The following is a 15345-nucleotide window of genomic DNA, read 5'->3' on the forward strand; positions in this document are numbered from 1 at the left end:
GTGTAGATTCATATATACATATATACATAGAGACATAGATATATGTGCTCTCCCCCTGCACCGTGGAAATCCAGGCACAGCACCTGTAACCCTGGCAACTGGCATACCTGGGAGCAGTCGGAGGTCCCCCAGTCTGAGGTATTTCCCTATCCTCTGAGATTACATCCACTTCCACTGTGGATATACCCCCTATATAATCTCTCACTTTCCACCATAAGCTCTTGCTCTGCCCAATTCCATTGTGGGTGGCAGGAGGTCTGCCACCTGAACTGCATGGAGTTTCCTTTCAGCAGACCTTACAGTTACTGTCTTTAATCTTAGGACTATTTAATTGAAAATTAATACAGCTATTTTACTTCTGATTACAGTTAGTCCAGTTTCAGCCTTAATTTTTGTACTAAAATATTTCTACCTCCATACTAAAAGTGATTTTACCAGATGTCATATTTTGGATCACATTATAAAATATTTATGATTTTTATCTTAATTTACTATAACACATATTTTAGTATTCTCTGATCAATGCACTTGATTTTGCTTGTATTATTTTCTACCATGTATTACACACTTCTGGTTTTTAATAAATATTTTAAATTCTTAATCTCCCTTTTTATGCATAGTTGCTTTTACTCAATTACTTTATCATTAACCAGCTAGTTTTCAAAATACATTTATTACTAACCCTAGTCTTCTTTCAAATGAGTCTATTTTTCATAGTGTATATTGTAAAAAATATGCTTAATCCATCACTCCTTACTCTTATAGTATTGCTGTTATTTACTTAGCATATATTTAAATATATATAAGTATTTATGTCTACACACAAATGTATACAAAGAAAAAGAGAGAGAGAGAGAGAGAGAGAGAGAGAGAGAGAGAGAGAGAGAGAGAGAGAGCGCAGATGCAGTAAGATATCTTCATGCTTCTTTATGACCAGCTGGAGCAGACATTTCTACAGATTTGTTGGACTAGGCTAATTACGTTTACATTATGTTAGAATCTTTTAATATAGTTTCTTTTAAAGAGAAGTAACTTTAAGAATAGAATGCTCTAGAATATTTCATTGTCCAGCAGGAATGTATTTGTCTCCATATCTTCATGTTAGAATGTTCCAGAGCACCAGAAGATGGTATTGCCAAAATATGAATGTACCTGTGAGTTTTGGGCATCACAGATTTGTCCTGACTCTCTTATAATTTATCAGGCGTAATTCAATTGTTTTAGTTTTTGTTGTTCATACTGTTTCCTGTTTCTTTTTTTTTTTTCCTTCTGCATTTCTGGTTTCCCATACAAGTGCCTATTTGGTGCTTCTGCTCTCATAAATATTGATTCTCTGTTTCAGCCAGCAACATTAATTCTTTGAGATAATTTTCTTTTGGTCTTGGGACTTAGTCTGGGCGCTCTCCTGAGCTCTTCAGCTCAAGCCTACCACCCTACCACTTGAGCCAAAGGGCCACTTCTGATTTTCAGGTGGTTAATTGGAAATAAGAGTCTTACAGAGGTGCCCTGGCAGGGTTTGAACTTCCATCTCAGTTCTCAGTCTCCTAAACAGCTACAATAACAGGCGTAGGACATGGTGCCCAGCTGACATAAGTATTTTCTTAAGAAGTTCATTTTTACTTTGGTCATATTGTTACTCGCTTTGGGGGTTAAAAAATGAAGTGCACGTCATTTATATCCTTTGTAGCCTGGATCAGAAACCAGAAATTTCACTTGTGAACCTTTTACCATATCAGAAGATATGACTTGCAACAAAAGTTTTAGAAGTGCTTATAATTAATGCTTAGGTAAGTTTATATTTGTGTCATTCCAATGCAGTGTGCGAATGAACTATGTTATTTGTGGTACATTTAAACAAATTAATGTAAGAATCATTCTCAACATTGCCACATCATTTATGCATAAATTTTAGTAAAAAATACAACAGAATTTTCTCTTTAAACACATTTTTGTCTTTTAAATTATTTTCTTCAATGAAAGTGTTTGATGCCCAATTTTACATCCTTCAGTGATGCCTATTTGGAAACAAATTTAAAGTACATGCAAAATATTGGTCTCTTTATACCACTATTAGATCTCTTTAATGATTTTGGAGCTAATTAGGTAACATAAATCAATATTTTAGGGCAACAATTCTCTGTTCTCTCTTTTCCGTGTGATTAATTAGGACATATTAAAAACAAAGTTGCTGGTAATTTAACATGCTTTTGTATTTTCGAAGTATTATTCACATGTTTAGCCTATTCAGGAAACGTTGATTTTAGAGACATAAAAAAACATCATTTTATTTTCTCTTAGAAACTGATCTTCTGGCTAGAAATGTCATCACCTTGATCACTAAAGAATGAATGTGGACTTGGTTCAATGTCCCACTGCTGATGTTACCATGCAAGTTAATTCAAAACATTCACAAGATCATCGTGCTTTACATATATGAGTGTGACTATAGACAGAAAATTTTAGAAATATCTACTTCTTGTTTATAGGTTCTAACTCATCATTGTTTGATTCTACAAGATGACACATTTAGATTTATTAGACACAGTTACTATCTCAAGTCATTCAGAAGAGATATAAAATGCATTCTCTTTAATTGTTCTATTTAAATATTTAGAACGTGTTTTCAGTGGCAATTCTTTCATGATCATGTTCAAGTTCTTTTTAAAAAAATGTTTGTTGTATGTTATATAGACCTCATCTGTTTGGCTTCTAACAAATCTTATCAAAACATTGACTTAAAAACTAGTATAATATTTGATTTTTATTCAAGAATGCATATATTTTAAGCAAAATAAAACACTCCCATAATATTTATACTTTAATATCCAGAAATTGTGGTTGCCTCTTGTTATATGGAAAATGCACTCTATAGGTGAGATTCAAATAATGGTTAGTATAAATGTGGCTTATCTAGATTTACTGATGAACTCAGAATAATCACAAGTATTCTGATGAGGGTTAGAGGAGAAATGTGAATCAGAAAACGGTGTGACAGAAACAGAGGTCAGAGAGTCAGAAAAATAAATGAAGCTCTTAAGCTGTGGATTTGAAAATGGATCATGAGACAGAGAATGCTATGGTATTTAGAAACTGCAAAAAATAAAATGAATCTTCCCAAAAGCTCTAGGAATTTGCCCTATTGATGCCTTCACATTACTCACTGACTCAGTTTTGTACCTCGGGCCTACGCAATATATGTAATATATTCTTGTTGCTCTAAGCCAATATTTTCCTAAAGGGGAATTTACTAAATATGCAGTAAGGAACATCTGTAACATTCCATACACTGCTGTCACATTTTGTACTCATTCTTCTTACACATGAATATTTGATCCATATAATAATGTCAAAAATAAATATTAATGAGTAATGAAATCACATCTAAAGGAGAAATTGATCTGAATTTAATTACAAAGCAATCCACCACATTCTTGTTTCACTTACAAAAATACAAAAACAAAAATAAACTTGGGTTTCTTATATTCTTCACATTTTAGAATATGTCAGACATATGTTGTATATTTATGCTACACTATGATATAATCATATCATAATCTCTCTGTATAATTACTTTTTTCCAGTTTGGAAAACTCTTCAAGAGACAATTGACTAACAGATTTGAGTTGCCTGAAGATTTGTCATCCACCAACAGCCACCATTTATTTTAAATAAGAGAAACATCCTCGGGTCTGAATTGTGCTTCTCTTCCACAGAGATGGCATTTTCCACAGGGTGTAGAGATTGCTCAGGTTGGATCAAAGAGAAGCAATTCAGCTGTGACAAGTCAAGATCCATAATAGAGTTAAGACTCACACTACCTGCCTGAAATCCAATAAGAAACATTGGGTTTATCCTTCATGGATGAGAACAAAGAAAGCAACTGACCCATGAAATGAGAAACATAGCTGAATAACTTCTGGATGTGAAAGGATAAAAGTTCTTGGCTGGATACAGCACAACTTTTGAAGCACAAAATAATATGGCGCACTGGGAGAACTGTGCATCTGAAATTGAAGAACTGGTCAGAAACTTTGGTGCTATTTTATATTATGTAAGGTATATATAATTCCAATGAAATTGGAATTGTAACTAAAGCATTTCATAATTATCAATTAATCTTGCATATGTTTTATTTCATCATATACTCATAAATATATCCATCTATCCACATCCCTTACCAATTTATTTTCCTCTGTCTATATGAATCCAGGTGGAGTCATCTTTATAAATATAAACATAAATATGTAGAGTGATTGTAATGTAAAAATGTGTTTACATTTACCCACTGCTATTAATAGAAAGAATGATGTATGTCTGACACATTCAGAGTAGTCAGGAATATCTCTAATTCCTCAGAAACTACACAAACAGATATCATCTTATCCAAACATTCCAGCCGAAAAAACAGGGAGAGGTTTGCAAATCCTTAACCAGGTCACTAAACTGGTAATGTGTGCATAATGTATTTCAACCCTTGAAATTTAATTCCAGAACGCGACAGTTTGATACAAATACATCACACTTAGTGTTACTATTGCTACGGAACTATATTCTGAAACTTCTGTTCACCATCTGTGCATTTGCTTATAATATTTGATTTCAGTAAAAATAATGAACCATCTGAATCTGTTCCTTCAGAAAGTTTTACCCTTACCATCTAATCCTTAAATTCTGATCATTTCCCCTTTCCCTCGTCCCCTAGGTGATGTCACCTCATTTGTTCTATTTTCAGCAAGACTCTTAGTAGGTCAGATTACTTGGAATTTGTATTATATCTATCATGTATTTTTAGTAATTTTCTGTCACACACATCATAGCCACAAATGTACTATTTCCTTGTGCCAGATTGAATTAAAACCTTTCTATTAATTGATGCTTATAAAAATGTGAAAAAAACTAATTTCTATCATTACTGCTAAATCTACTATAACCGTGTACTGATGGTTCATGTCTATAATCCTAGAGGCCCGATCAGGAATAAAAGTTTGTGAAACTCTACCTCAAAAATAATTAGAGCTGTGGGAGTTACTGAAGCTGGAGGGCCCAAGAAAACTAAGCAGATGTAGCAAGCTTGAGGCCCTAATTCTAAACCCCAATACCACTCAAAACAAACCTCAAATTAAACAAAATAATGAAGAAATATTACAATGTATGCTTCATCTGTCAATATATTCAGATGTAAGTGCTGATGCATCAAATATAAACATCTATCGTTTAACAATTTAGAATAAAATCATTAATCCTTAAGTCAAAATTTAAAATGTGATGTGTTCTCTACATTTACATCAGTAAGAAGTATTAGGGAATGTCTATGATACTGTGGACATGCTTTCAGAAAAGAATCCTAGTGATCTGGTATGAGTTCCATGACTATAATTTGCTTTTTGCGGCCCCACACACCTTTCTATCCTCTTTGTTTTAGTTCTAACCTACTTGTTCCTATACATGCTTTCCCCTTTGCTCCTATTGTGCTGTGATGCAGGCAATGAGCATCTCTAGTCAGAGATCAGGTCCTATGCTACTTATACTTCCAGTTTCCCATGACAGGAAATGAACTCCTTCTCCCCGTAAGGAGCAAATGCCTGCTATATTCTTTTAATAATTCAATGATGATTAATACAATCACCAAATAATAAACCAATAACCATTTCATGGTAAACCAAATGAAGTAGGATAAATGGGCAAGTAAGTAACTCTCAAATTTAAGTTAATGATATTTTTAATATATTTGCTCTTTATGGAACACATGATCTATTACATTGCATTTCTATACATCTCTGGTAAAATATTACAACATGCACAGTAAAACTACCTTTATGCAATATCACTGAATTATTACTGGAACCACAAGTTAATATAAATAGCTTACAACCCTAACATCAGGTTTTTTTTCATTTTGCATCTTTCTCCTTTGCCTTAAAATTTGGCTCAGATTTATAATTCTGCATAAAGTATTATTAATCACTCATAAATTATCGTATAGAACTAGTGACATAATTTGTCTCTTTTCAACTCTAAACAAATAAAAGAACTGGTAACTGAGGGATCAGTCATACCTTCAGCTTTTACAATACCCTGCTCCAGACACGAAGAATGGAATTAGAAGTCTCCAGTCACTCTCTGAAATCTATAGTGTTCTTGGGTTCCTAGAAAAACAGTACCTCTCAGTCAGAGTTATCCATAATGAGATGATTGACCTCATGGATAGCAGAAGTCCTAGGACTTCATCAAGTCACCTTGCAAAACCAGAAATGTGGTATTGATGCACTTGATGAATTACAGAATATTTGCTTAATATAAAAGGAGTAAAAAAAGGCACTGAATATCAGTTATCAATAGAAAATTAATAATTCAAGAATTCTAATTATGAAAATGAATATTTTAATTTTGCTATCCACCCCCCAAAAAACAACCACACAGGTATAAATAGCAATTAAGTCACTAAATAACATGTCAAAGAAGTATGTAATTAACTGTACTATTATCTTTCTCATAACATTAGTTTTCATTTTGCCAAGATCTTAATTTCCAATGTGAATTTTTATAGAAGCATCATCACATGAATACAATTATGGTCCTAATATCAATCTGAAGAGTGGCTCAGTCATCATTTATCAGATGCTATTTGCTGAATCTGTGACATTATTCAGCTTGGAATTTCTGTTGACACATAAGATTTAAATTTCTAATTCATCATGCTTGAATGTATACTGAAATAATAGCTGTTACTTACATTTTTTAGCTTTTTTCAGTTTATGAATACAAAAGCAAATAGAATAGGGAAGTGGGGAAAACAAGATGAGGGGCGGGAATGGGGAGGGTAATGGGGACAAAAAACATGAGAAAGGGTAGCAATGTTTGTGTAGTAATGCACCTTCTATCTGGGGAAAGTAATGTAACCCTTCTATTAATTACAATAAAAATATATTTAAAAAAAGAGATGCTGTATAATCTGGCTAGTGCAAGATGGTGCCGAGACAATAGGGACGCTGCCTAGCTCTCTCTCATTAAAAGAGAGAATCAGGAGGTCCCATGAGCCAATTACCTTAAGAAATCCACAACAACAAACTCAAAAAGCAACGGAGAAGGATTCAAACCGGAAAAGAAATCCAGATAAAGCTCACATCCAACTTTCTCAAAGAATTCAGACCCCTGCTCCCTCCCCTCTCCGCAGGCTCCAAGTTGCAAAAAAGCCACAGCAGGGAAGCCCCAACTGACACAGAAACCAGCATAGAACCTGGCCAGCAAGCCACAGAAGCAGCTGAACCCAGACACGGAACCAGAACAGCAAGCAGCAGAACCCAGATGTGGAACACAGGCTGCAGCGGAGATCCGAGGGGAGTGAATGACTCCCCAACACCGTGGAGCACCCACAGCCAAAAGCAGAGGCTTGAGTAACGCAGCGGGTAGCACAGTGGGTCCCCAAACCCATCGGGAAAGCAGAGCCGGTGCCAAGCAATAGAACTTACCTCAGACCCCTCCACCCTGCCTGAGAAAGACTGGCAGGAGCAGGAGGGCAAGGAATTTAGAATCCTGTCCCTTTCCTCAACAGCCCCCTCCCTTAGGCCATTGACTGGAGACTGACAGGCAGGCTACGCTAAGACCCAGCACCCCACCAAGGGAGGCAGAGGTGTCCCAGCTCCCACCTGCCCAACAGGTTCCTCTTCCACTGGGTCTGGAGAGTGGAGGGCGCTGAGATCCTGCCTTACAACAGAGGGTGGGTTGTGCGGGGAAAATAGGAGCCAGCATCTGTCCCCCTCAAATCTTGAGCTGGGCATCTTCTAGCTGGGAATCCTAAGCAAGACAGCACTTACGGTCCCCAACAGGTCACAGACTCTCTGACAAAGCAGTGGAAACACAGCAGGGAACTGAAGGGCAGAGCAGTAGCCAAGCTTGCCTTATGAGAATCAGAAAGGCCAGGCTCCGCCCTTGCAGCCCATGTCCTTGGCTAGGCCCCACTCCTGGGAACAGAGAGGACACCTACTGGTCCTGCTGAGAGCCCCTGGAAACTCCCAAACCCCAGAACCTTGGTTGGGGGCCCGCCCCTGGAAGCAGCGCAGGAAAACCAACCATCCACCCAGCTCACTGAGACTGAAGCGCGCAGATCCAACCCACGGCCCACTGTGAGGCCACTGGTTGGGCTGAGAACTAGTCATGCAGCAGCACACAACCTCTGGGAACAGGCCAAACACCCGCAAAAACTGCAAACTCTGACCCAGTCAGCAGAGGAATCAATTTGTCCAAGAACCACAGGTTTACAGAGATTCCCAGAACCACCAGTCCCAATCCAAGTGGGACCACCTAATGACCACAGAATGAACTTCAACAACAGTTCTCAATGCCTAGGAGAGCACAAAGACGAATTACAACATACATAAATAATCAAAATCCCACACAAAGCCCAAAAGGAAACAAGAGCGAAGGGACAAAAGAGATGTCACCATCCCAAGAAATGATACCTGAAGAAACACGAAATATGACTCAAATCAAGGAGATGATTTTGGAAATGACTAACAAAATTAAGGCTGAATTCCAAAAACATAAGCAAAAAATTTCCAAGGAACTCTTCAAATTCAAAAGAGAAGTGGAAGAAAAGTTCAATACCCTCTCAGCAGACATGATCAGCTCAGTGTCCACACTATAATAGGGATTGAGGAGGGGGCCTAATTCCAGGACAAAGGTATGCAACCTTATTCACCAAAATCATAACAGAGAACTTCCCCAATTTCAAATGGGAAAATACTCACAGTATTGAAGGTTTCAGGACTCCAAACAGGGAAGATCCTAGAAGGAACTCATCTAGACATATCATAGTAAAGACACTAGATCTGAATACTAAGGAATTGATCTTAAATGCTGCAAAAACAAAGAAGAAGCTATACTACAATGGGAAGAAAATTCGAATTACAGCAGATCTCTCCATGCAAACGCTAAATGCAAGGAAAGCTTGGGAAAACATCATTGATGTCCTGAAGACCACCAACTGCCAACCCAGACTGATATATCCAGCAAAACTAGCAATTACATTTGAGGGAGAAACAAGAATATTTCACTCCAAAGAGAAGCTTTATGAATACATGCACACTAAACCAGCGTTAAAAAAATACTAATTAATCGAGAATGAATTGTAGAACATCAAGAACCCCCATCAAGAAGCAAACATCTATAATTCACTAAACACAAAAGGGGAAAAAAGAGAAAGAAAGAAACTTAGAAGTAAAAATAAATAACGGCAATGGACACTGACCACTTCTCCATTGCCGGGGCCAACCGGCAGCAAACCAGGGTTCGCAGATTGGGGTTCCTGAAATAGGGGACAAGGACTAGGAAGAAAAAGAAGAGAGACAGACACACCGGGTCTGGGATGTCCGCAGTCCAGGCAAAGACTGCCGAGACTGCCGCGTTTATTTTCCACTCCCCCTTCTCCCCTCCTCCAGACCCCGGGAACCTCCAGGTGTTACATTCATATGGTAATTCTCAGGTCATTTACATAGAATAGGGCCAGAAAGCAATAAGACAATAAAGCCATGGTCTGATGCAAGTCAAGGTACAGTTTGATTCCACTCTGGCTCCCAACACTCCATAATCTCCCTAAATGTGAATGGGCTGAACAATCCAATCAAAAGACACAGAGCAACAGACTGGATTAAGAAACACCATCCATCCATATGTTGCCTCCAAGAGACCCACCTCACTGACAAAGACAGAAACAGTAAAATCAGATCTTTGTCTTTATGTACTGATTTTACTGAGAAGTTAATTTTGTCAGAGATTAAGATTGCTACTCCTGCTTTTTTCATGGTGCATTGGAGTGGAAAATTTGTTTCCATCCTTTCACTTGGAACTTGTTTCTGTCTTTGGCAGTGAGGTGGGCCCCCAAAAGAATAAAATACTTAGGAATATTCTTACCCAAAGATGTAAAGGAATTACTGAATGAAAACTATAAAAGCCTAATGAAAGAAATTAAAGAGGACACTAGGAAATGGAAAGACAAACACAGTCTATTCAATTATTGGTGCTGGCAAAACTGGGCAGCCACATGACCCTAGACCATGCACAAGCATTAACTCAAAGTGGATCAATGACCTCAACGTCAGACTGGAAACTGTGAAACTGCTACATGATAAAATAAGAGAGACACTGGAACTCATAGGCACAGGCAAAAGATTCCTGAACAGAATCCCAGGGTCACAACAGATTGGAGAGAGACTTGATAAATGGGACTACCTAAAAATAAAAAGTTTCTGCACAGATAAAAACATAGTTGCAAAAGTAGAGAGACAGCCAACCAACTAGGAAAAGATATTCACCAACAATACATCTGACAAATGCTTAATATCCAGTATCTACAGAGAACTTTAGAAACTAATTCCCCCAAAACCCAATAAACCATTCACTAAATGGGCAAGGGAACTAAAGAAGACTTATCAGAAGAAGAGATTAAAATGGCAGCAAAGCATATGAGAAAATGTTCATCATCCATGGTCATAAAGGAAATGCAAATAAAAACAACCCTAAGATACTACCTTACCCCAACAAGAATGGCCAAGACAATGGTCAGACAATGACAGTTGCTGGCAGGATTGTGGAGAAAAAAGAACCCTATTATACTGCTGGTGGGAATGTAGACTAGTTCAGCCACTCTGGAAAGCAGTGTGGAGGTTTCTTAAAGAACTGAAAGTAGACCTTCCCTATGATCCCGCCATACCACTTCTGGGCATCTATCCTGAACATCATGACCCAAGATATTATAAGGACACCTGCTCAGCTATGTTCATCTCTGCACTATTCACAATAGCCAGGCGATGGAAACAATCCAGATGCCCCACTGCAGATGAATGGATACAGAAAATGTGGTATATATACACAATGGAATTCTACATTGCCAACAGGCAAGATAAAATAATGGCATTCGCAGGGAAGTGGATGAATCTAGAGTAAATCATATTGAGTGAGACAAGTCAAGACCTAAGGAACAAAAGGTGCATGGTATCCTTAATATGTGGCTATTAAATCCAAAGAGTACAAGAGCGAGGACTCAATAACTGCATACCCAAAGCTATGGACATGGTAATGGAAATACAAACATAACTATATAGACATAAAAACCAATGACTCTATAGACAAAATGTTTTATTTCATAAATTAATATGTTTCTATGACATACAAACTCTTAGCCTAATTTTGATTAAGTTCTAAATACTAAGTCCCAGTGATTGTAAATAGAAATTCCCTCCTTGAATACTTGTTTGTTAAACTTGTCATCTAAAATATGATGTAAAAATCAGCATTAATAAATTCTCTAATAAAAAAAGAGATGCTATGTGGAAAATGAACTTTGCATATTGGGGGAAGGAAACAGGGAAGAGAGGGAAAAACTGAGAAAAGGAGACATGGTCCAAAAAGAAATGTACTCATTACCTGAATCTCCTAAGTGGAACTCCTGTGAATATCACTTCTTTCATATATTTTTATTGTAATTAATAGAAGGGGTACATTATATTTTCCAGATAGGTGGTGCATTAATTCACATACATAGATACCCTTTCTCATGTCTTGGTCCCCATTTCCCTCTTCCCACCCCCACCCCTCTTCTTGTTTTTCCCCCTTCCCTATCCAATTTCAAATAACCAAATACACATATATCCAATATATCAGACAACAAAGTGAGATACTGTAACAATATGAGATAACCAAGGGACAGCAAAAGAGATGAGAGATAACAGTACATTAAGGACAACAATCACTCATTATATGGCTTTTGTTTCTATATCCTAGAGGTCCTTCCAAACTCCTGGCCCTGTGTATATCACTTTTATAAAACAATAAATTATTAAAGATATTTTTCAAAAAAATAAATAAATTCAAAAGCAAAGTGGTAGTTTAATACTTGTTAAACATTTTCTTAAGCGAGTACCACTACTGTCTGATATCCCAATACAGGCAAGAGTTATTGGAGATGCCTTATTAAAACATTTACGTTACTTCCAGAGACTAATAAGTGACTTTTCATATTCCTTTTGCCCATTTTGAAATGTTTTATAAAGTAATTTTTCAGTATTTATATAAATATTTTACCAGGTTTCTTTATGCTTGATTTTCAAATTTTTGCTTATATTATATATGTAAACTTTATTAAATATTTGCATCACAATTATGATCTGTTAGATATGTCTATATCTTTTTTGTTTTTGCTTTTGCTGGTCCTGGGGTTTGAACACAGGGCCTGGGTACTGTCCTTCAGCTCTTCAGCTCAAAGCTAACACTCTACCACTTGAGCCATACCACCACTTTCAATTTCCTGGTGGGTTATTTGGAGATAAGAGTCTCATGGACTTTCGTGCTTAGGCTGGCTTTGAACCATCATCTTCAGATCTCAGCCTCCTGAATAACTAGAACTATAGGCATGATTTTTGAAGCAAAAACAACTCATTGTTAATATTAGATTATTTTAAGTCATTGAATAATTCTTTACCATTCCTAATTCCTGGTATTGATCTACAATTAGAAACTCTCTTTATTAGATATCTATCTATCTATATATCTTCCCTTTCTTACTAGTATTTTAAGCTGTGTTTTATTAATACATTATATTGAAAAACCTAAAGAAAACCACCACATGAATATTAAAAGCAAGGAAATTACTTTCTCCTTTATATCTTAGTTTTCTTACTATGTTCACGTATCTGTCATGGTGATTCCCATCAGTACTCAAAGGAACTGAATTATTTCACTTCATCTACTTCTAAACAAGTTTGTTTGACTGCAACTTAGAAAGTCTAGAGATTTGTCAGTAGGAACCAGTGCCACTAAGTAAAATTGGTTAAAATACATCATTAAAATAGTGGATTGATATTTTAAAATAATTTGTTTATAGAGTCTCACCTAAATCCCAACATTATTTGGGTTCTTAAGTCTGTATTTTTTGCTCTTCAGACTTTCGAACCAGTCATTTTCATGAAAGCAAATATGTAGAGTAAAATAAGTGTGAATACGAGCATATTAATTCTCTAAAAACTTTTCATAAATTCATCTAGCTTTCATGTGTATATCTGAGTCATAGATATTAAAAGCAACTGTCCCTGAACAATTATTCTTTCAAAAATGATATGGAAAATGACCCCAACTAAATAGAGCTTGCTGTTCTTTGCCTGTCTGTTTATGATCACCGTCCTGCTGATATGATTTTATATCTTCCCATTTATACTCTCAGAGTGAACCATTATTGCATTGATAAATAGTAAGAGACACAGACCAGCACTTCTTAATTAAATCTTCAGTGTTTAATATTTCAAGTGTGTGTGTTTCTTGTATTTAAAATCCACTAACATTTCCAGCAGCAACTGTTATTAAACACTGTGTGATAGTTTTAAATTATTCAAATGAGAAGTATCGAAGGTGTACCATGTGTACTGATTTTGATAAAATACTTTTTTTCACATTTTTTATTGTAATGTATAGAGGGGCTACAGTTATATCGCCAGGTAGTAGGTGCATTACTTCTCACACATTAATACCCCTTCTCATGTTTTTGTCCCCATTTCCCTCCCCCCCTTCCAATCATCCTTTTCCCCTCCCTCCCATTTCCTATTCAAATAAACAAACATATATACAATATGCCAGGTAACAAAGTCAGATATAGTAACAATATGAGATTAACCAAAGGGCAATCAAAGAGACAAGAAATAACATAGTACATTAAGGACAACAAACAAGATAAAGCTCTTGTTTCCATATCCTGTAGATTCTTTAGGAGGCATCATTTTTTTTTTGCTTTTTTCATATAATATTTCTTGTAATTAATAGAAGGGTTACATTGTTACAGCATTTTACCTTGTTATCTTATATATTGTATATATGTTTATCTGGTTATTTGAAATAGGATAGGGAGCGGGGACAAGATGAGGGCCAGGGGGGGGAAGGGAAATGGGGACTAAAACATGAGAAAGGGCATCAATGTTTGTGAAGTAAAGCACCTTCTATCTGGTGAATATAATGTAATCCTTTTATTGATCTTGATAAAATACTTATCATTCTATTTTTTGTGTTATATACTATGAACAGTCAATCTTAGCGTGAGAGCAATGAACAAAACAGTGAATAAACTTGTGTGTAGCTTTGTGTGCTGGAAGACTAGAAATAGGTTTTAAATACAGAACACAATAAAGTACCATTTGCAGTGACATAATGGCAATTGAGGATGCTTAGTAAAGTATTTAGGCAATGTAATTTAAAATATACAAAATTAAGCACACATGCAGAAAAGAAAGAAAGAAAGAAAAAAAGAAAGAAAGAAAAAAAGAAAGAAAGAAAAAAAGAAAAGAAAAGAGCCAAGTGCATGAGATTCATGCCTGTAATTCTAGCTAGTCAAGAGGCTGAATATGCAGGATCTTGGTTTGAAACCAGCCTAGGCAGAAAAGTCATTGTGAGACTCTTATTTCCAACTAACTACTAAAATTTCAGAAGTGGTGTTGTGGCTCAAGTGGAAGAGCATTGGCCTTGAGCACAAAGAGTCTCAGGGACAGTGTCCAGGCCCTGAGTTTAAACCCTAGGACTGGCCAAAGAAATGGAAATGTTGATATGAATGTAAACTAGTGCAGCCATTTTGAAAGATTGTTTGGTAATTCCTCAAAAATGCTAAGCACCAAATAACAAACCTTACAATCAAGTACCCTTGGCTTAGGAATGTTCCCAGAACATTCCAAGTCAGAGTAGGCAAATAAACTTTCATATCCATGCACATTGCTGCACCATTCACCCTAGCCATGGTACTTACAGAATAGAAAGAATATCTTGCCTCGCCGGGAGCGGTGCCTCCTGCAACCTAGAAAATGGGAAATGGGGCTTGGGCTCAAGGGTAGTGCGGTAGTCTGGAGCTGAAGAGCTCAGGGACAGCGCCCAGGTGGAGTTTAAGCCCCATGACGCCCTCCCCGCCAAAAAAAATGTCATGTCATTTGCAAGGAAATAAATGGACCCCAAAGTATGTTAAATTAAGCAAACCTGATTCAGAGAGACAAACTGCATGTCTTCTGAAACATGTGGAAGCTATATGTTAAATATGAGCATATATGATAGCATGCATAAGAGTTTATGCATATATACCAAACATGCTGACTAACGGCTGGCATATATGTAGGGGAGGGATTCAAAGGTGTAACTATGCAATTAATGAACTGCTTAGAAAAATGCCAAGAAGCAGCAATATAATTTGTAGTAAGTGAGGACAATAAAGGGAGAACATGAAAGGAAGGAGGGAGAATAAGCAAATGCAATCATATTTGTTGTATATATACATATAAATATATATAAACTATATGTATGCATATACATATACATTGAATTAAG

General features: G+C 36.5%; 1 long non-coding RNA gene across 1 annotated transcript; it reads left to right on the top strand.

The window, feature by feature from the left end:
* Positions 1 to 1118: 1118 nt before the first annotated feature.
* Positions 1119 to 4031, top strand: LOC150064631 (uncharacterized). The gene is made up of 3 exons (XR_016535174.1): positions 1119 to 1154; positions 1688 to 1787; positions 3582 to 4031. It is a non-coding gene; the product is annotated as an uncharacterized LOC150064631 (long non-coding RNA).
* The last annotated feature ends 11314 nt before the right edge of the window (positions 4032 to 15345 follow it).

This window comes from Megascapheus bottae, chromosome 4, assembly GCF_031878675.1.
Source record: "Megascapheus bottae isolate mThoBot1 chromosome 4, mThoBot2.hap1, whole genome shotgun sequence".
Lineage (NCBI taxonomy): Eukaryota > Metazoa > Chordata > Mammalia > Rodentia > Geomyidae > Megascapheus > Megascapheus bottae.